General features: G+C 46.5%; 1 protein-coding gene and 1 pseudogene across 2 annotated transcripts in view; one reads left to right on the top strand and one right to left on the bottom strand.

The window, feature by feature from the left end:
- Positions 1-19,953, top strand: part of LOC309631111 (uncharacterized protein) — a 208,653-nt gene that overhangs the window by 76,421 nt on the left and 112,279 nt on the right. The window lies entirely within an intron of this gene.
- Positions 1-19,953, bottom strand: part of LOC309630907 (aldehyde oxidase 2-like) — a 78,896-nt pseudogene that overhangs the window by 50,870 nt on the left and 8,073 nt on the right. The window contains exons 4-13 of the transcript XR_014249517.1: positions 19,347-19,459; positions 17,695-18,042; positions 16,600-16,684; positions 15,809-15,870; positions 12,829-12,918; positions 10,516-10,597; positions 8,298-8,443; positions 7,013-7,099; positions 2,655-2,803; positions 974-1,067 (exon numbers count right to left, since the gene is read on the bottom strand). The product of XR_014249517.1 is annotated as an aldehyde oxidase 2-like (transcript). The remainder of the gene's footprint in view (positions 1-973; positions 1,068-2,654; positions 2,804-7,012; positions 7,100-8,297; positions 8,444-10,515; positions 10,598-12,828; positions 12,919-15,808; positions 15,871-16,599; positions 16,685-17,694; positions 18,043-19,346; positions 19,460-19,953) is intronic.

Genomic DNA, 19,953 nt, shown 5'->3' with positions numbered 1-19,953 from the left:
GCTGAATGGGGGCATGAGAGCTTGTCCTCTGCCAGTAGGTCTCTCCCAACACTTCTCAGTTCCCACCCACCAGGGAGGGGATTGTGTTAGCCAGCAATCCCCTGGGGAGGGTTACAATGCCTGTAACATAATTCCTGGTTGGCCACACCCCGAAGTTCACAAGGGGCAGTGTGAGTGCTCCCCCGCACCCAGTGCCTGGGCCCGTGTCAGCCGGTAGGAGGGTATTTGATGGGTGAGGGAGGGGGAGGAACAAGGGAAGCGGGGAGTTAGAAGCCCTGGGGAGGAGCTGATGGAGAAGAGACAAGCATGCCCATTTGGAAATCAGGCAGACTGGGTTTCCATCCCATGCCCTCCTCTACAAGCGACCTCCGCCGGGTGGTTGGACACATTAGACATGATGTGTGTAAAGTATCCAGCAGAGCCTGGCACAAAGTCAGCACCCAGTAAACGGGAGTGCTAGCATCCTTGTAGCAGTGGAGGCAGTGTGAAGGCTGAGCACTTCGGTGGAGACAAGGGTGGTATAGCATGGAGCGCCCCAAGGGAGCGTCCCTCTCAGCCAGCATGTAAAATTAGTCATCGCCTTCCTCCTGCCCCCAGGGGCCCCACGATGTCCCCAGCATGTCCTCACTAGATCTGTGGCTTCTCACACAGCAACTGGCGGTGGGGGGGGGGGTGGGCATGAAGAGAAGGAGGTACTGGTCCTCAGGCCACAGAGAGCCCTCACGTCAGCCTCCGATACCGCCCCAGGCTGATGCGGGCTAACTGAGCTGTGGTCCAGGCTGGGTGCTGTGTGTATGTGGCAGGTGGTGCAGAAGGAAGCGTCAGCCACCGCTTGCATCAGTGTGCCTCCTGCCAGGAGCCTGAGCTTCCCATGGTGGATGGAGAGCCAGAGACCTAGGCTCTGATATAGCAATTCTTTAAAAAGAGACAAAAACTTTTCAGGTGCTGTTCAGAGTGTTCTGGGGTAGCTTACCTTCTGATATCAGATTGAGGGTAGTGTTGCCCACAGCCAGAATTGGATTCAGATCTGAATAGCAATGCCGGCTTATAATGTGTCCCCCTAAGGACTAAGGAGAGAGAGTTACAGCCTCGTCGTTCAATCCCTCAAATCCGAGAGCCATAGGCACCTGCTTATGGTCTTCTCTGGTAGTGAAAGGGTCAAGGGGAGTCTCAGTGTGCCCTGCAGATGGGACTCAGTTCAGACCACGTGGGAGGCCTCCACCCACCTGCGACTTTGGATCGGGTGAGGAACGGATGGTAACAAACACTCCACGGCATTTGGTATGTTCCACCTGCTGTCTAACCCCTTCACACGTATTTACCCAATCCTCACAACAACCCAGTGAGAGGATGCAATTATCCCCCCTTTACAGATGAAGACACTGGGGCACAGAGAAATGATGAAACTTGATCAAGGTCTCCCAGCTAGGAAGGGGCAGGACTGGGATTCACGTGAGCGAGGCTCAGCAGCCAATTCTGAACCACCCCTACTTAGCTGGTGCAGGTGGCCACAGTGCTGGCCACAGAGGTGCCGTCCTGCCTTGGGATCGCAGCCTCACGTCACGGCCTCTGAACTTGCTGGACTTCCCGTGGGCTGCGTTGAGGTGCTGGGTATCCACATCACTGAGGGACAGTTGCCCTTTTCCTCTTGGGAGATTCCGCTTGGATCTGGTCGAGGCTGTAGCATCTCAGAACACGGCAGGGAAATGACTGGCCCGTCCACTCGATGCTCTCCTTCCCATGTAGTGATGGAATCTACAGGGACAACCTGGGCTGTGTAGACCCGGGCTGGAACATGGGTGAGGGCAGGGAACCCCAGCTCCTCTATGAACAGCTCAGTTTTAAAGTTCTTGTTTCCACTGAGTGGAAAATCTGCATCCCTGGATTCTCACCTATCAGTCATACTTCTACCCTTTGTGATCGTATGAAATACGTCACGCGTCTCCTTGGGAGTCTAGAAAGATTTGAAGGCAGCTCTCATGGTCCCTCTGATTGTCCCCACCCCCGCCATTCCTCTTTCTGATGTGGTTTTCAACCCCCCAACTCTCCTGCCACCATCTCCTTGCCAGGCTCCAGGGTTTGAGTCAGAGTTCTTGACAGTGAGTGGGAACACTTTGGAATCACTTGAAGAGATTTTTCGAAGGAAACATGTTCTCCCTCCATTCCCTGTATCCCAAGGATTTCTAATACACCATTTGGGGTACGTAAGGGAAGGAGCGTGTGTACTTTGAAAACTTACTTCAGCTTTCTTCTGAGGTCAAAGACAACCAGACCTTGAAGTGTGATTCCCTGATCTGAGCATTATTCTTCAGCTGTGATCTGAACAGTCTGAGGTAGAGGAGACTACCCTCCTTATTTTAGGTATTATACTTCTGTTAACGCAGCCTAAGACTAAATTAGCTTCTTTGAAGGTCTTATCACAGAATTAGCACTCGTATTCCTACTTGGCTTATTCTGTTGAACTTGACTTAGAGTCTTCTTTGAAATATGTTATTAAATAATGTTTGTTAAATATTGAATATTTATTTATTGTGCCTGTCGTTTCAATCTGCTGAGACCCTGTTGCACACTGATTCTGCCAATGCCTATTTCAACATTTCGGTGAGGTTAAGAAATAGGTGCAGTGGGCCTCGTGATTGGCCCGGAGGACTTACGGCCATATTCCAGATCTGCTGGCCCGCCAGGCTCTTCAGGTGCTTCAGGAATGCTTGGCATGTCTAGGTCTTCTCCGGGAACTCGGATACCCTTTCAGCCCAGATGTTCTTGACCCAGGCCAGACTGCAGGCAGCACCTATTGTCAGTCCTGGAAAGCACATTGTTTTTACAGGTGATGTGGGAGGAGCAGCTGGATTGTAATCATGGCTCCAGGGCCTTGGTGTCCAGCTTGTGTGGTGGCTCTCGACACTGGCTGCTCAGAGAATCACCAGAACTCAAACAGCACAGATGCCCCACTCCCACGTCAATCAAATCAGAATCTCTGGGTGCAGGGCTTTATCAAAGTCTCCCCAGGGAGTTCTCCTGGGCAGCCAGGGTTGGGAACCCCTGGGTTGGTCTACACACGTTGAATGAACGCAAGAAAACAGAGGCTAGAGAGAAGGGATGACAGTAAAAACTAGCAGGTGGCAGACTCTACTAGAACTTTCCGTGACCCCCTCCTGACTGACCACAGTGAAACTATGCAAAGCTGTTTTGTGATTAAGGAGGATAAATATGATGGCATGAAAACAATCAAAGGTCTTTCAATTTCCTAGGTCATTGTCTAAAATCAATAATGCTTTTACTGTTGACTTGCACCTCTACAGGTAGCCTTGATATTCAAAACCGTCAACAACCAGTTCCAGGAGGGGCACCGGCCAATCAGAATGAACACAGCTCATGCAAGGAGCTGCCCTAGGTATTATGTTGGTTGTTGTTAGGTGTGGGGATGTTGGGGGTTCCCAGGGAGGGGCTTGGGGGGCAGGAGCAATGGAAGAGCATCCATCTAGGGGGATCAGGACAATGCTATTTGCTGGCTGGCAAGGAAGTAATTCAGAATTTAAAAACCGTTGCAGCCGTACTCATGAGTATTGGCAGGATATTAGCACTGGCTTTGGGCTTCTCTGTAGTAGGGATGTAAAGGGTTCAGATCAATCTTTGAAAATGAAGAAGTCACCCAAACCATCAGGAGGTGACTTAGCTGGACTTTAAAAATTAATCTCTCTGGGGTTTGTAGAATGAATCACTAACACGTAGAGTCTGATTTGACATCATTTCCAAGGCTGGGTTCTAACCACAGTTAGTCTGTTTTTTAACAGGTTGTGGGCTGGGCTTTGATTTTTCTCTTGTGGATTAATCGTGGAGAATATTTCACCCTCCCACATAACTTTATTTTCATCAATATTAACAATGTACTTGGCACAATACTTCCCCCACCCCTGCCAACATACACGCACAACACCCCCTGCTGCTTCAATGATCATAGCTAACCTAATTGATTAGGGGAACCACTAGTTGCTCCTTATTATCTGTATGCTAAGCAAATCTTGCCTAAAAGTAACTAAACTTCTCCTCTGCCCTGGAGCGTCTCTCAACTTAGAGTCCTCACCCTGTTTCTGCTTCAGCATCTCATACAAGGCACTCCGTAACACGGGATCCCATCCCAGACCCACCAGGGGTGGTCTATTGCTTCCCATCACTATAAGTTCCAATAAAGCTTGGTCTTTAACTTCTGCAAAATCCTGCCTTCCCTTTGCCTGCAGGAGCACTGGGAAGACCAAGCTTGTTTCCTATCATACAGTTCCTCCTACGCTATAGACCCAGAGCCTTATTCGTAGGGAAGAAATCAGAGACAAAGACATTATTATTATTATTATTAATATCTTTTTAAGGTCAGGAGCATCACACAGACTAGTATGATCATCGCTTATTTGACATAGAATAGGGCAGTTCAGCCCTAGGGGAGAGTAAAATGCCAGCTGTTGCTACTGCCTGGGTTCTCAGAAGTATGGATTTCAAACTCAGGCTGAGGCCAGACAATCCATTTTGGGGCTTTAGTTTGGCTCTTTCCATCGCTCACATTACCCCCTCACTTTGTGCCAGGCATGACATAGCTGTACCGAGGAAATTCTATTTACTGTATTTCCATTCATATTTTATTCCATCTTTGGTCACAAAACCTAGCCTATATTTCAACAGAGTTGAAAAGAGCCTTATCTTTGTTTGATTCTCAGAACATGGATTTTGTTTGAACTCCATGCTTCTCAGAGTTTGTGGGTCTATGGGTTAAAGGTGCAGCGACTTTCTGGAGCACTTACTATACTAAAGATTTTGAGGAAAAAGAAGTGTACAGAGCCAAGCGTGTATGTGACTTGGATTAGCACACAAAATTTAAACAAACATAAGCTGTCACAGAAACTGATTTCCTGGGGGAGATTGCTGGTGGTGGTGGTGGGCACATCTGGCTCCCACGTACCCCCCCCCCCCCCACCAGTGTCCTTCATTCTTCTGGGCCTTAGGAAAAGTTTGGGCATCCTGGGAAAGGTCCCTGGAGGCCACTAGAGATTACTCACACTTAAAGTTTAAGGGGCCCCCAAGGAAAGTGCACTGTTTGTTTCCTCAGATTTTAGAATCTGGCTCTACATTGCCTGCAGAGTCCAAACTGATAAATAGCCAACTGGACAGGCCGTGGGGTGGGCCTGGGGGCGGGGGAATGACAGTAAAGACAAGAGTTCTGGATTGGAAGTGGGAGATGTGTGGCTTGGTGACCCGCCACTAGCCAGTTTGGGGACCTTGGGCAAGTTCACTTTCCTTGAGTCCTGGCCCTGGCGGAGGTAGATATAGGGGCTCAGTGGGATGGAGAAAGTCTTCCCCCTTCTTCAAACAGAGCAACTTATTTTCATTTACTAAGATTTGTTTGAGGACAGGGTTGTGGTGCTGAAGACAAGTTTGAAAACCGTGGGCTAAACGATGCCTGGGGTGAAGATGAGGGGAAGGGTTTTCGGGTCTTGGCCGTCTGCTTAAGCTACTTGACTGTACTCCAAAACCACCCATTTTACTATTCCCTCTTTCTCTTCTCTCCAACCCCAAGATTTCAGATAAATTTAATCACGTTCTCCTCCTCTTCTGAGTGGTATGCAGGTGTGCTACCTGAGTTGTCCCAAGGCCGAAGCTGTGAAGCTGTGGTGCTGGGCAAAACCAGGAAGGGTCCCTTTCCTAGCAAGTGGGTGGGGTGAGGCCAGGGAAGGGCAGGCTTGCTGGTCTGCAGCACGGTCAAAGTCTGGCTGATGATGGTTGAGGCCGGGAAGGTAGGACTCCTGGATGGCAGTGATACAGCCGAGGTGGGTCCCCTCCCCTGCCCACCACCAACCTCCAAAAACATACGGTGGCCTGCCAGTCAGTCTGGACTAAGCCTTTCAGTTCAGTCAACCTCCCTGTTGCCTGAGTTAAGGAAGTCATTATTACCACTGCCTCCCAAATTCAAGTTTCTGACCCACTCATTTGTTTGTTTGTTTTTTGCATTAAGTTATTTGTCAGTAATTTAGCACATATATGCGTGTTATCTGGGACAGGCACATATATGCTAGGAGATCTGGGGGATTAGGGAAGGACTAAAATAAGGTTCCTTTTGCCAAAGGGTTTGCAGTGCATCTTGAAGGCAAAGTCTTGCATGTTTCCTTCCTACTCTGTGGGTGCCAGCTTGCCTGATGCAGTATCTGTACATAAGGGGCCCTTAAGGATGTTGTAAGTGACTGGGGGTGTTTGCCCGGGCAGGTTTTTGTCTCACTTGGCCTTTTGCCGTTGTCCCCATGAGACAAGTAGCATTTGAGTGCCAGACACTACATCCCCTACTTTCCTCCTGCGAACACCCTCCCTCCCTGGAATTGACCATCCAACCATTGGAGAGTGCCAGTTCTCTCTTGCTGTCTTCCCATTAAAGTGACACTGCAAGACCGTGGCTTTTTTTTTTTTTTTTAATTTAATTTATTTTTTTGGCTGTGTTGGGTCTTTGTTGCTGCGCACCGGCTTCTCATTGCAGTGGCTTCTCTTGTTGCGGAGCATGGGCTCTAGGCGCGCAGGCTTCAGTAGTTGCAGCACACGGGCTCAGTAGTTGCGGCTCACGGGCTCTAGAGCACAGGCTCAATAGTTGTGGCTCACGGGCTTAGTTGCTCCGCGGCATGTAGGATCTTCCCGGACCAGGGCTCAAACCCGTGTCCCCTGCATTGGCAGGTGGATTCTCAACCACTATGCCACCAGGGAAGCCCCAAGACCATGGCATTTTACAGGCAAGAATCCTGCAGCTGACTGCAGGGTCTTGAATGACATTATCCAAGTACCTCATATTCTGTGCAAAGCTTTAGACAGTAAAGTTTCATGGTGGGGATGTCATATCACATCAGAAAAATGATGAAGAATTGGAAACAGGCCAGACAAGATAAATGTATGAGGAGGTTCTAAACTATATAGCAACTGTTAAATTTAGTGCAGGAATCGGTTCATTGATATTTTATGAAGAACACCTGGAACTCATCATCACTTGTTTTAGACAGCATAATCAGCTCAGAAATCCTAGCAGGAGAGAGGAGAACTGGGTGAAAATGTCCTTGAGATTTCAACGCAGGTCCTGAAAGTAAATGCATTATATATTCTAGACAGAGTTAGGAAAGAGAAAATGCAATTTTTTGGCATTGAGAGTTTCTCATAAAAATATTCAGATGCTAATTTTAAAAACTGGCAATAAATGTGTATAGATGTGAAAGCAGTGGCCATACACCCTGCCAAGTAATTTTATAGCACAGGCTCTCCTGGTATATGTATTTATTTATACTCTCTACATGTATATCAAAATAGGAAATAAAATGGATGAGAGGTTCTTAGAAAACCCTTGCATGTGGGCACCAGGAGACACATATAAAGACATTTGTAATAGCAAAATCTTGGAGAACACTCCACATCCTTGAGCAATAGAATGGATGAGCAAATTGTGCCCTGGACACACGATGGAATCCAGCACAGTTACACGCAACAACGTGGGCGAATCTCAGCTCAAGAATGTTGAACGCACAAAGCAAATTGCAGAAGAATAATACCATGTCAGTCTATTTATGTGAAGTTCAAAAATATGCAAAACTAAGGGACATGGTGCTTAGTTACTCAAATATATGGGGTAAAATTGTAAAAATGAGGAAGAGACTGACCGACATCATATTCAGGCTAATGAGTGCCTCCGAGAAGAAGGCGAGGGGAGGGCCTGTGGTTTGGGAGGGCCCACGGGGCATTCAAAGTTCTTGGTAAAGCTCTGGTTCTTAAACGGGGTGTGGTGATAACTGGTTGTGCATTGTTAATATATCCATACCTATTTTATAAAATTCTATTTTATTTAACAAAAACAAAGTTAAAAAGGACAAAGTAAATTAAATGATAAACAGTCCTCTAATACATTTTTTCCCACGCCTCAAGAGGTTACACTGCATACTCCCAGGGTATATGTACCTCCAATTTTGGAGACCATTTTACTATAATAATATGATATTTGTATTATACTTTAATATTGTATATATAATTTATATATGAGTCTATATAGCACATATATGCTAGTATATAAAAATATATAGTAGATATAAAAATACTATGTTATATAAATAATTATTATATAATATACCATATCGTAGTACATTTTATGATACATTATTATAACATTTTTATTTAAAAAATGAGGTTTTTATCCTTAAAAAGTAGTGTTTGTAGACTGTGAGCAGAGTGGAGGACAGGAAGTCCAGCTCGGCACAAATGGTGGAGTGAGAAGCGTTGCAATCACTCACCCAGTGAGGTGTTGCCCAGGATGAGAGGGCCTTCCAGGTGTTTTGCTTTCAGCTCCAGGAGGTCCTTGAGGGTCCCAGGGGAGATCCAGGCTGACGCTCTTTCCATGAAAGGCCAGGGTTCGTTTTTCTGGGTTCTCTGCCATTCTCTACGTGCAAATAACAAGGTGTGTGCACCTGTGCACACCTGTATTCCTGGGTTATGATAGATCCTAGGTGGAGGTATGTTCCTCTAGAGAGATTTCAGAAGTTCTGGGGTCCCCTTGACCAAAAAGACACTCACTACACCCATTGGCTAATGCCTGAATTTCCATAATTAGATATTTACTCCTTTAGCTTAAGACTTGATAATGCGTAGTTCTTTGGAGGAAAGCGACAATAGGAGCTGGCATCTGTCACTGACCCTTCAGTATAGATTAATTTAACATAATTTAGTATCATGGCCTTAAAAATCATAATTATACTAATACTCCTAAATTAGAATCTTCGGCTTTTCCTCTGAAATCCTGAACGAGTACTCAGTGTCTCTCCTTAGATGTGTAATAGGCATCTCAAATTTAATGTGTCCAAAACAGAGCTCCTCATGTCCCATCCCCCTCCAAGCCCCAGAAAAGGATCCCCCAAAGGCAAAAGGCCCTGCTCCTCCGGAGGTCTTCCCCTTCTCCCCTTCTCCACTCCCCTTTCCAGCTGCCCAAAGCCCCGGAGTCAGCAGTGACTCCTCTCTCTCTCTCACACTCTACAGCAGCGGTCCCCAACCTTTCTGGCACCAGGGACTGGATTCATGGAAGACAGCTTTTCCACGGACGAGGTGGTGGGGGGATGCTTCAGGCGGTGATGCGAGAGACGGTTCAGGCAGTAATGTGAGCGATGGGGAGCGGCAGGTGAAGCTTGCTTGCCCGCCGCTTACCTCCTGCTGTGCTGCCCTGTGCCTAACAGGCTGCGGCCCGGTATCCGTCCGCGGCCGGGGGGGTTGGGGACCGCTCCCCTACATCACATTCATCAGGAAATCTTGTTGGCTCTTCTTCCAAAATGTATCCAGAATCCACTTCCTCCTCACCACCTGCATGCGGGCCGCCTGGTCCAACACCACCATCCTCAGGATGACATTAGTGCCCTGATGGGCTCACTGCTCCTTCCCTCGCCCCCTCCGCAGGCTATTCCCATCCCAGCGTCCAAAACGACCCCGGATCCCATTACAAGGTTAATAGGAGCGTACCCCTCTTCTGTCCAACCTCTCTGATAGCTTCTCATCTCAGGCAGAGTAAAAGCCAAGTGGTCTAATTTCAGCATGGCCTGCCCACCCCCCGACCCGCAGCTTTCTGATCTCCCTGGTTCGCGGCGCTCCAGCCAGGCTGGCCCCTGCTCCGTCCCTTGATCAGGCCAGGAGTTCTCCCCTCCTTGACACCTTTGCACTTGCTGCCCCACTGCCTGGACTGCTCTTCCCCCATGTATCTTCGTGGCCTGTTCCCTCCCCTCTTTCAGGACTTTCTTCAAATGTTACCTTCTCAGAGAAGTTTTCTCTGGCCGGATATTTAAAGTTGCAACCCCCTGCATCATCCTATCCCCTTTCTCTGTTTTATTTTGTTCTCCTCACTTGCTAACACACTATATAACTTATATATTATCTTGCTCATTGTCTGTCTCTGCCACCAGATTACAAACTCCTTGGGGTCAGGTCTGTGTGAGTTTTGTTCCCTGTTGTATATTCAGTACCCCAAACAGTGCCTGGCACATTGCTGAATGATGAATATTTGTTGAATGCATGAATAAACACATCAGAATCTTTCAGAAATAGGCATTTTATGGAATGGGACCACTGGATGTTAGAGAGGAAAGATAGAGATGCTGACAGAGGGAAGGCTGAGGTACCGGGAAGCCCTGGAAGTGCCCCTTGTGGTCAGTATCTGGAAAAGGCTGGAAAGGCCAAGTTAGAAGCTGAGAAAAACTGGATTGCTTGGGACAGTCAATAGGGACACACTGCAGATGACAATGATAGGAGTAATGATGAAATCGCTTTAAAAAGTAGCCTCAGCTGAGGCTTTGGGGAAAGTGTGCAGGGCAACAGGCAGGGCTTGGTGAGCAGGACAGGGACAAGCATACTGATCTGATCAAGCATTTCCACAATTTGATAATTTCACAGGACGGAAAGTGTGGTTTTAGAAAACTGAGCTTATAACCAGTGGCATTGAAACAAGCACATAAAGCACCCAACTCATCTTACCAAGAGTTCAGGGGGGAAATATGAGCTCCTGGGTAGGGTCCAAGGGCTGGAACTCCTCTTTTGCAAATAGCTCCATGCAAATCTTTATAAAGGGCAGAAGAAGATGGTTCTGTCAGCCCTGCTCAACTGGAAACAGCACTGTAATTCTTCACATTAATTAGGCAAAATGAACGTAGTAATAACTATCTGATTCTCCTTGTATGGGAAAATAGTTCAAACCAAATAGTTTTAAATGAGAATCTTGTTGTAAGAGAAATACTGATTTGACACTAATGTGATGTTAAAGAAAAGAGTATTCTATTAAATAGTTCAAACAGTACCCTGCGAAACGCCAAGACAGCCTATGAAAAACAATCACAGGTCAAATAAGTTTGGGAAACCCTCTCCACTGTGCCCCAACCTCTATCCCCTCACCTGTCAAGTCAGCATTCAAAACTCTGAGAAGTCCTATAGTTTAAGTAAAAAAATGACTCTAAACATACAGACCCATGTGTAAACACACACACACACACACACACACACACACACACACACACCACTTGCTTTAATAACAATAGTTAACATTTATGGGGTGCTTACGTTCCAAGTACTTTTACACGTATTAATAATTTACTTAATCCTCACAACAATTGTACAAAGAAAGTAAATTATCAACTCCACTTTACCTATTAGGAAACTAAAGCACAGTGAAAAGTTACCCAAACTGGAATCTTGTCTGAATCAAACATATTTTAGCTTTGGGAACACTTATTCCCAGGAAACCTTCCTAAAGAGAAAGACAAATTGGGAGGGAACTGTGGGATGCAGGGCTAGAGGGCTGTGTAGTGGGGAAGAGCATGGGAGATAGGGAGACAGACAGGTCTGAGTTCCTTCTCAGTTCTGCCATGACTTGGCTCTCTGACCCTCTCAATGGAAAGGTACTTAACCTCTCTGAAGATTAAATAGAAATAATGCCTATTTTGAAGGGTAATTGTGACAAGTAAGTGAAATGGCCTGACATTTGTCCAATACTCCCCCGCCTTTTTCCTCTCTAAGGTCTTCCCAGGTTGCAGAAGGAAAACTTGCAGTTGTTGCTTGTGTAGGTTAGGACCCCAGACTGAAGCATAACCGGCCAACATCTGAAGGATCAGTTTTTGTGTAAGTTGGAATTAGAAGTGTAGGCAGTACCTGAGGTCAGTAATGTGGTGTATATCTAAAGCCTAGAAGCAAGATAGTGTCTGAGAATTAAAATGTAAAACAAACAAAATGAATCAGAGCTGAGGAATTAAAGTTCCCCTAAACAGGGACCAGGCCAAGGCTTAACAGTTACCCCATGGAAGATATTAACATAGCTTCAAGAGAAGGGAGTGTCATGGGGCAGACACCTGCCATCCAGCAGGTCTACCTGATGGATGGAGGGGCGTCTTCTATGATGTTACCCTTAAGATTATCCAACTGCTCTGCATCCATGGTCACCAAGCAACCTTCCCCTTATAATGTGGCTTCCTGTGTGTCTTTTCGTATAGGGAAAGGACATGTGGCTCAGTGATCATAAGATCCACCTTAAAATTGTGTTTCTCTTTATAAGGAATATTGGGGCACAGTCCAGTTTAAATATGTTCTTCTGCATTTGGTTAACGTGATCCAGGTGGACCCCAGAGCGCAATCATTGCCCAGATTGAATTCCCGGGGTGTTAAGGATAGAAACAGATACGGCGGGGAATGACGGGCTCAGTTTTGTCTAAGGCCAACTGTGTTCTCTTAGTTTTCCGTGTCTACAGGGAGCAGACTCTATTTTTCCTATATTCGAACTAGGAATTCTCTCTAAGTAATTCCTTTAAGAGCTTGGCCGTGGGTCTTTTTTGGAAACTAGCGTCTCTCAGAGAGCAAAGCCGGAGACTGGGGTGTTTCAGGCTGGACTTCGCAGCTGTGGGAGCCATGAACTCGCCATGTATCTTGGACAGGCTCCTCAGCCTTCCTGACGTTGCGGTGCCCTCTCTCTGCAAAGGAGCGGGTGGTGATAGAGGCCAGCTCTGCACGAGTAGGGCCAGGCAAGGCTGGGACTCATCATAGCTGGGGTAGGTCTTTTTTCTCTTGTCTGAGTGGGTTTATGTTTTATTGTTTCAGCTTTCCAGAGAGTGAAGGGGGAAATCAGAGTGTGGGCTTTGAATCACCACTTTACCCAGATCCCAAATGAAAAGTGCCTTATTCGTGCCTGCACTTTGGACGTTTGTAAGTAAAGCGGAGAATGACCATCAAAACTCACAAGCACAGTTGCAGCACTAGCCGACATTAAGCGATACTCTCAGGAAGAGGACAAACAAAGGGGCTCACGTCACTTTTCCTGTCAAGCGAGGAAGAATCATTTTCTCCCTGATCCAGGCAGCATTTTCCTGTTCCTTTCTGTTGACAGCCATTTGACTCCTAGGATAGTGAAATGCCTTGAGATGAAGAACTTTTTAACATGTAAATGGGTGTGTGCCTTGAAGGGTTTGACAATTTAAATGAGGCTCCGAACTTTTAAAGTCACTTTTGGTGGTTTCTACTGGAATAGGCATAATCACAAGATCTTTCTTTTTTTTTTACTTTTTTTTTAAATACAGTGATACAGATAAATATATAGAATATATAATACCCACACAGTATATATTATATAGCTTAAAACAATAATAAAGAATATGGAGAAGCATAAAAGAAATAAACTATCATTACTCTCTTCCACTGATAATATTTTTATGTAATATATATTTGTACTATAGTTATAGTACAATATACTTTTTTTAAAAATTTATTTTAGTTTATTTATTTTTGGCTGTGTTGGGTCTTCGTTTCTGTGCGAGGGCTTTCTCTAGTTGCGGCAAGCGGGGGCCACTCTTCATCGCGGTGCGCGGGCCTCTCACTGTCGCGGCCTCTCTTGTTGCGGAGCACAGGCTCCAGACGCGCAGGCTCAGTAGTTGTGGCTCATGGGCCCAGTTGCTCTGCGGCATGTGGGATCTTCCCAGACCAGGGCTCGAACCCGTGTCCCCTGCATTGGCAGGCAGATTCTCAACCACTGCGCCACCAGGGAAGCCCCCAATATACTTTTTACTTTGACTTTTTGTTCATTTATTTGCCTATCATTAAAAAAGCCTTTAAAATATAATTTTGCTGATTGCATAATAGTCCATCTTCTGGCTATTCCATAATATAGTTGTAAAATTTGCTATTGATGTATACTTACTGGGGTTTTTTTTTACATTTTATAACTACAAATAACATAATGAACATTTCTGTTCATTACATGTACAGCTTTGTGTACATCTCTGAATTTTTTCTTAGGTGAATTCCTAGTTGTAGAATCAATTGATAAGATGCTTTTCACAGCAATAATAATTTATCCATTCTCTAGTATATACAAGACTCAACAACATTGAGTATTATCATTTATAAAGGGACCTTAAAAAGAGGGAAAAAAAAGAAAGACAAAAAAAAGAAAAAAGAAAACCATTTTGGAACCAGATCTCCCCGACACTTGCAATCTGCATGGGACTGACTGGGAATGAATGGACAGTCAATGAATTTTAAAGCTGGTTTCCATTTGCTGGTTCTTTCATTTCCCATTTTCTCCAAGCTTACCTCTTGCACCTTCTTCCTCAGATAGTCTCTCCTAAGTCTCTAGTAAAATACTTTCTTCCAGATACTTCAGTTCTCTGTCTCTGCACAAATGTCTCAGGCTGACATTTATGCAGAGGCAGCTTCTTCTCTGTCCAAGAAGCAAAACCAGCTGAGCGAAGCCGGTGCGCTTCCACTCTTACTCAGAACTCTGAGCGCCCTCACGATGGACCATGAGTGAATGATAACAGAAGAAGCCAGTCTTCTCTCGCCTAGTAGATAGGAGCCTTGGGTATTCCCACTGGGGCTAGGTTCCTTTCACCCATTAAGGTCCCTGGGGCCAGTTGGCTGCAGGGTGGGTCTCTGTATTTTTGCTTTTATCCCCAGAGTCTGTGCCTGGAAAGATGGATAACATCCACATTCCACAGGGAGAGAGGTTGCCTTTAACTTCCTTTATTTGTATTTCACAAGTGTTTTCCTATTTACACCAGCAATTTGATGGGTTTACAAGATATTCATTTTCTCAGCTTGTCACCTGCTGGCTCCCCCATGTGGCAGTAGAAGATGGGACACTCACTGGGGACCTGGCTGGCTCTGGGGAGTGGGACACACATACTGGTCCATTTCCAGGCCCTCATCCACTATTTGTGGAGTTGAGGCAAGAATACAAATGGAGGCCCCTGGCCTGTGGCCTGCTGCCCTTCCCTCCCCACCCTGGCTCTGTTCTGTACCGTGAAGGGCCTCACACACTTGTGAGCCAGCCTGCATGTCCAAGCTCTGTCTACTCGCTTCCCAAACGGCTAGTCTTTGGCCTCAGGGTGCACATGCTGGCTGTTATGATCTTCCCAAGGAAGATGGACTTGGGGAAGAGACTTGTGCCTGGGAATGGGGTCAAGAATGTATCTGGAGCACAGTCTAGAAAAGGGTGAAGGCTCGAGGCAAACAAGTCACTTTGGCCCCGTGGCCTCCTGAGATTGGCTGGAGGAGGACCAGTGAGGGGCTCTCCAAAGTTTGGAATCCCCCTTGCTTGGGTCTAAGGGCAGTACTGCCTACATCCATCCTGCCCTCTGTAGAGGGTGATCAGGTGTACTTGTCTGGTTTCCCTGGCAAACACTATTCATAGTGTGGAAAGCATCCTCAATACAGTAGTAACTATTTGTTGAGTTCTTACTAAGTGCCAAGGAAGACTTTGTTATGAGCCTGCAATTTCTCATTTGATTTTCACAGCAGCCTAGTGCGATATCGCTCTTTGGTGGGGGAAACTCCCTGCACTCTGGTACTTGGGGTGAATTTTGGATTCCACTCTAGATTTTTGGCTTCTTTATCTGCTCACACTTTCCCAGCTGGTCTGGATTCTTGGAACTAACCTTGCCTCCCCAAAGCAAACTCCAGGTCTTTGCTTGTCTCCTTGGGTTTCCTTGAGCCCTCCTACATGTCCTGTCCCGAGGCCTTGCTGCACTAGCCATGGAAGATGTCTGGCTGGCCGGCTAGACCACCGAGCTTCCCAGTGGTGTGATGTAGAGCATCAAAGGTGGTGTAACGTTCACCCTTCTCTCAACAAAGAGCTCAAACTCCCGTGAGTTAGTTGGAGCTAACTCAATTGGTCGGTCTTCCTTATGGTCTACTTAGATGGTCTAAAAAACTCACCTCCTGTGCTCCCAGCCTGGACCAGCTGTCACTGTCATTCTTGCTCTGTAGGTTGCCCCCATAGTCCCCTACTCACCAAACAAAAGGTCCCTCCACTTGCAAGAACTGGCCGATACCCAGTGCAGTGGCATAGATTACCTAATCAGAGAAGAAGAAAAGTTATCAGTATTCTTTATTTTTACTGATTTTTAATTTATTTTTCTTTAGAAAATTGAAACAAACACAGGTGTTTTGTTTTGTTTTTGAGAAAATTTAAATAGCCACTAGGCTGTTCACTGCTTTTTTTCTTCTTCTTAGATAATTATCCATCCCACCACCTCAATTCCAGTTTTATTCTCTGTTCTAAAGAAGATGATAGTCTATCTGGTGAGCTCAGTTGCATCCATCTATTAAATTATTCATTCATTCAACATGTATCTATTGACAGCAACTATATTTCAGATACCATGTAAGATGCAAGAGATCCCAAAACAAGAAAATGTGGCCGTTTCTAAGGCACCATATGAGTGAAGTGTCATGCCTCGGACAGGTTGTTAGTAGTGCCCCTCAGGGGATATTAGGTCACTGCATCAGAATTTCTGCTATTTGTTTAAAATGCAGCTCTCTGGCCTTTCTCCAATTCTCCTAAATCAGAATGTCTGGGTCCCAGTGGAGGAATCTGCATTTAAGAGGTCTGCGGGTAATTCTATTGCATGGTAAAGTGTAAGAAACTCAGGTTTCCAAGGATGAAGGCATGGGGGAGGGTGGGATGGAGGAGGGTCAGTGTGGAATTGAGTTCATCGGGGGAGACTTCACAAAGAAGCTTGGGTTGAAGGATGAGAAAACAGTGGATTGGTGGAGAGCAGGGGAGGGGCATTCGGGGTTCACAGCGCAGCACAAGCAGAGGTGCAGAAGTGGAAACATGCGGAGGATTGAGGGTTGAGAGGAGACTGGCCAGCAGGAACTCATGTAGCTGAGGAGGAAGAATGAGCTTGGGAGGGCAGCTGTTGGACTTCTCTGAATGCCGGGTGAAGGAGGGTAGGCGTGGCCACATGAGGGGTAAGGAGCTGCTGAAGGACCTCAAATAGTGGAAGGACCTAAGGAAGGCAGGGTTTTAGGTGACTTGATCTGATTTTCTGCAACGGAGCAGAGAGAGTAAAGGAAGTCCACCGGCAACTGGCAGATTAGGAGAGTGTGTGATGCTCACCCTTCAGGCCTCAATCTAAGGACTTGTGTATCTATTGTGTAACAGATGTCTGGTTTAGGGATTGTTGACACCTGAACGTGAGCTTTATTGATCCTGCAAAAGGGATATGTTTATGAACTCCTCTTTATTTATTTATTTGGCTGTGCTGCGCCGCTTGTGGGATCTTAGTTGCCCAACCAGGGATTGAACCCAGACCCTCAGCAGTGAATGCGGAGTCCTAACCACTGCACCGCCAAGGAATTCCCATGAACTCTTTAGTAATTTAAACCCATTGCAAATTTTAAAGGATCCCTTCGATAGGTGAAGGGCTGTGTTATGGGTGAATCGTGTCCCCCCCAAAAGATACGTTGACGTTCTAACCTCTGGAACCTGTGACTGTGACCTTATTTGGAAATCTGCTGTGATGCAGATGTAATCAAGATAAGATGAGGTCCTACTGGATTAGGGTAGGCCTTAATCCAGTGACTGGATTGTAAGAAGAGGGAAATTTGGACACAGACACACAGGGGAGAAGGCCGCGAGAAGATGGAGGCAGAGACGGGAGTGATGAATCTCTAAGTCAAGGAACGCCAGAACTGCTGTCCACCACCAGGAGCTAGGAAGAGGCAAGGAAGGGTCCTCTTCTAGAGCCTAGATTTCAGACTCTTCACCTCCAGAACTGCGAGAGAAGGAATTCCTGCTGTTTTAACACCCCCAGTTTGAGGTGCTCTGTTATGACAGCCCGAATGAAGGCAGCCACATAAGTCACTGGGTAGAAAAGCAGGGTGTCAAGATGCTAGTGTGGGCCACACGTGCTCTTTAGTTCTGTGCAGCAAGTGCTCTGATAAGCAGATACACCTTGACATTCTTCTCTGCTCCTGGGTGAAAGCAGCTACTTCGGAAACAGCCGAGGGGTCCCTGAACGGGGCTGGGGCGGCATTGTGGGTGGGGAGGAGCAGGTTGATGCATGACCCCACCTGGCTTTGGCGGGCAGTGGGCTTGTTCAAGTCAGACCTCACCCCCAGGGCTGCCAGCAGCTGCTCCTCTGAAGGCTGCGGGTGGCTCTTGAGCAGCGTGTACATGGGCATCGCCATCCCTGGGGTGCAGATCCTGCACCGGGTGCCATGGCTCTTGGCAATCCTCTCCTGGAAGGACACAGGCATGGTCACAGGCCCTGCCTTCCTGCTGCCACCGCCTCCTGCCAGGGTCCACATCCTGTGTCTCTCTTGTCATGGTGGAACCCTCTCCCTGAGCAGTGCACCCTCCCCTTGGGCAGAGTGGGCCGGCATCCCCTTTCCTTCTGGAGGAGGTGACCTGGAAGCCGTGTTCTAGCATTACGATTACTTCTCAAGCTCGAATGCCCAGATCCTTCTAATTGGGAATTAGCACGCAACCTCCATTCCCAGAGTGAGTAGAATTCTCCAGAAATCAGTAATTATGAGGAAAGCGTGTGTAATTTCAAAAACAGTTTTCTTGAGCACCCCCATATCTTTCCCAGCCTGGTTCTGAGCATGGGGTCACCTCTTTCTGATTAACTTGGAGACTCTCCACTGTGGACTTCATGTTACTTTCTTTAAATTCTTCTGGTGTGGCTCAAAAGGAGCTCTGCTTTCAAAGGTCCACGATTTTGGTCTGTGTTCTAGATCCTTGCTATTTAAAGTGCAGTCCGTGGACCAGTGGTGTTGGTTCCACCTGCGGTCTTTTAGGAAATGCAGAACCTCAGGCCTCTGCTCCAATCTTCTTGACTCACAATCTGCATTTTTAACAAGCTCCCAGCTAATTGATTCTCGGGCACATTAAAGCCTTGCTCTGGATTCAGAATGTAGTATAATTCCAGGATTTGGGCTTATTGGCCTTGGGGAGAACATCCTCTCTGACTTTCTCAGAGACTCTAGTAAACTCTGCTGGGTCTTTTGCCTTTGTTGACCTTCCTGGAATTGACTCTTATGTGGTTAAATCCAGACTCCTTCTTCCTGGAAGGCCTCGCAGTGTTAATGGGTCTGGACCTATGACTCTCCAAACCCCCGTGACAATGACAGAGGAACTGGTGTGTTTATACCAGTGCATGTCACAGTACTCTTAAAACTCCACGCCAGAGGGAATAATCCTGAATTTTACCCTGTTATCCTCAGAGATGTTTTATTCTATGCATGATGTTCTTTGTGCAATATTTATTCTGCCTCACAGTCTAATTGGCATTAATCAATGTTTTGATCATGCTGTTATCATTCAAGCAGAAAAAGTAAGAAGAAAGATGATCAGCTAATGAAATGTAGATGGATTTCTAGCTTTCTTTTAAATCACTTAACAGATATTATTATCTTGACCAATATGCATCCAAAGCTTCTACTTACTGGACCACAACCTAGAAGCCCCAGGAGGCACAGTCAACACAGCGTTGATTACAAAGATAGAGTTAAGAAATGAGAAATTTAGGATGTGCTTTTACCTGCACGGGGTGAAGCCTCATTTTGATGCTTCCAACACCTTTCACAGTGGTGACAGCAGCCAGCCCCATACAGAGAGCAGATGGGCACCAGGCACACGGTGACAGAGAAGTGTCTTATGTGAGAAGCACAAGGAAAATCCAAAGGAGCAACACAGTTCTGCCCTGTGGGGAATGTGGGAACCAAGAAGGGCAGCAGACACCACCCCCTCTCCGTGTCACTCAGCCTAGAGCATGGGGACCTGGAGGAGTGACTGGGAGGGAGAGTTTAGAGTCCTCTCTGCCGACTCTGTATTATCTATAAGAATTGGGATCCTTAGGGGGAATGTGGGCATTCTGAATCTCAGAAACACTTTCCAAGCCTAGAACAGACCCACCTGGGTCTGGTCTCAGTGGGAATGGACTCGTGTCATCAGGAACACGGTTGGATGTCAACTAGTGAACATTAGCACATTGATCCCTTAACAGGTAAAAGGCGCACCTTTGTCTTTTAACCGTATTTGATAATTTTTGTGCTTGTTCATTTTAAACTCTCTGTATAAGGTCATTCAGCAGAGTTGAATGTGTCCTGAGGCCATTTCTTGATTTCTTGGGCCAGTGGATTTGGAAG

This window comes from Balaenoptera borealis (genome assembly GCF_965194805.1).
Source record: "Balaenoptera borealis genome assembly, chromosome: 6".
NCBI classification, from domain to species: Eukaryota; Metazoa; Chordata; class Mammalia; order Artiodactyla; family Balaenopteridae; genus Balaenoptera; species Balaenoptera borealis.
This window is presented reverse-complemented; position numbering and strand designations above follow the sequence as displayed.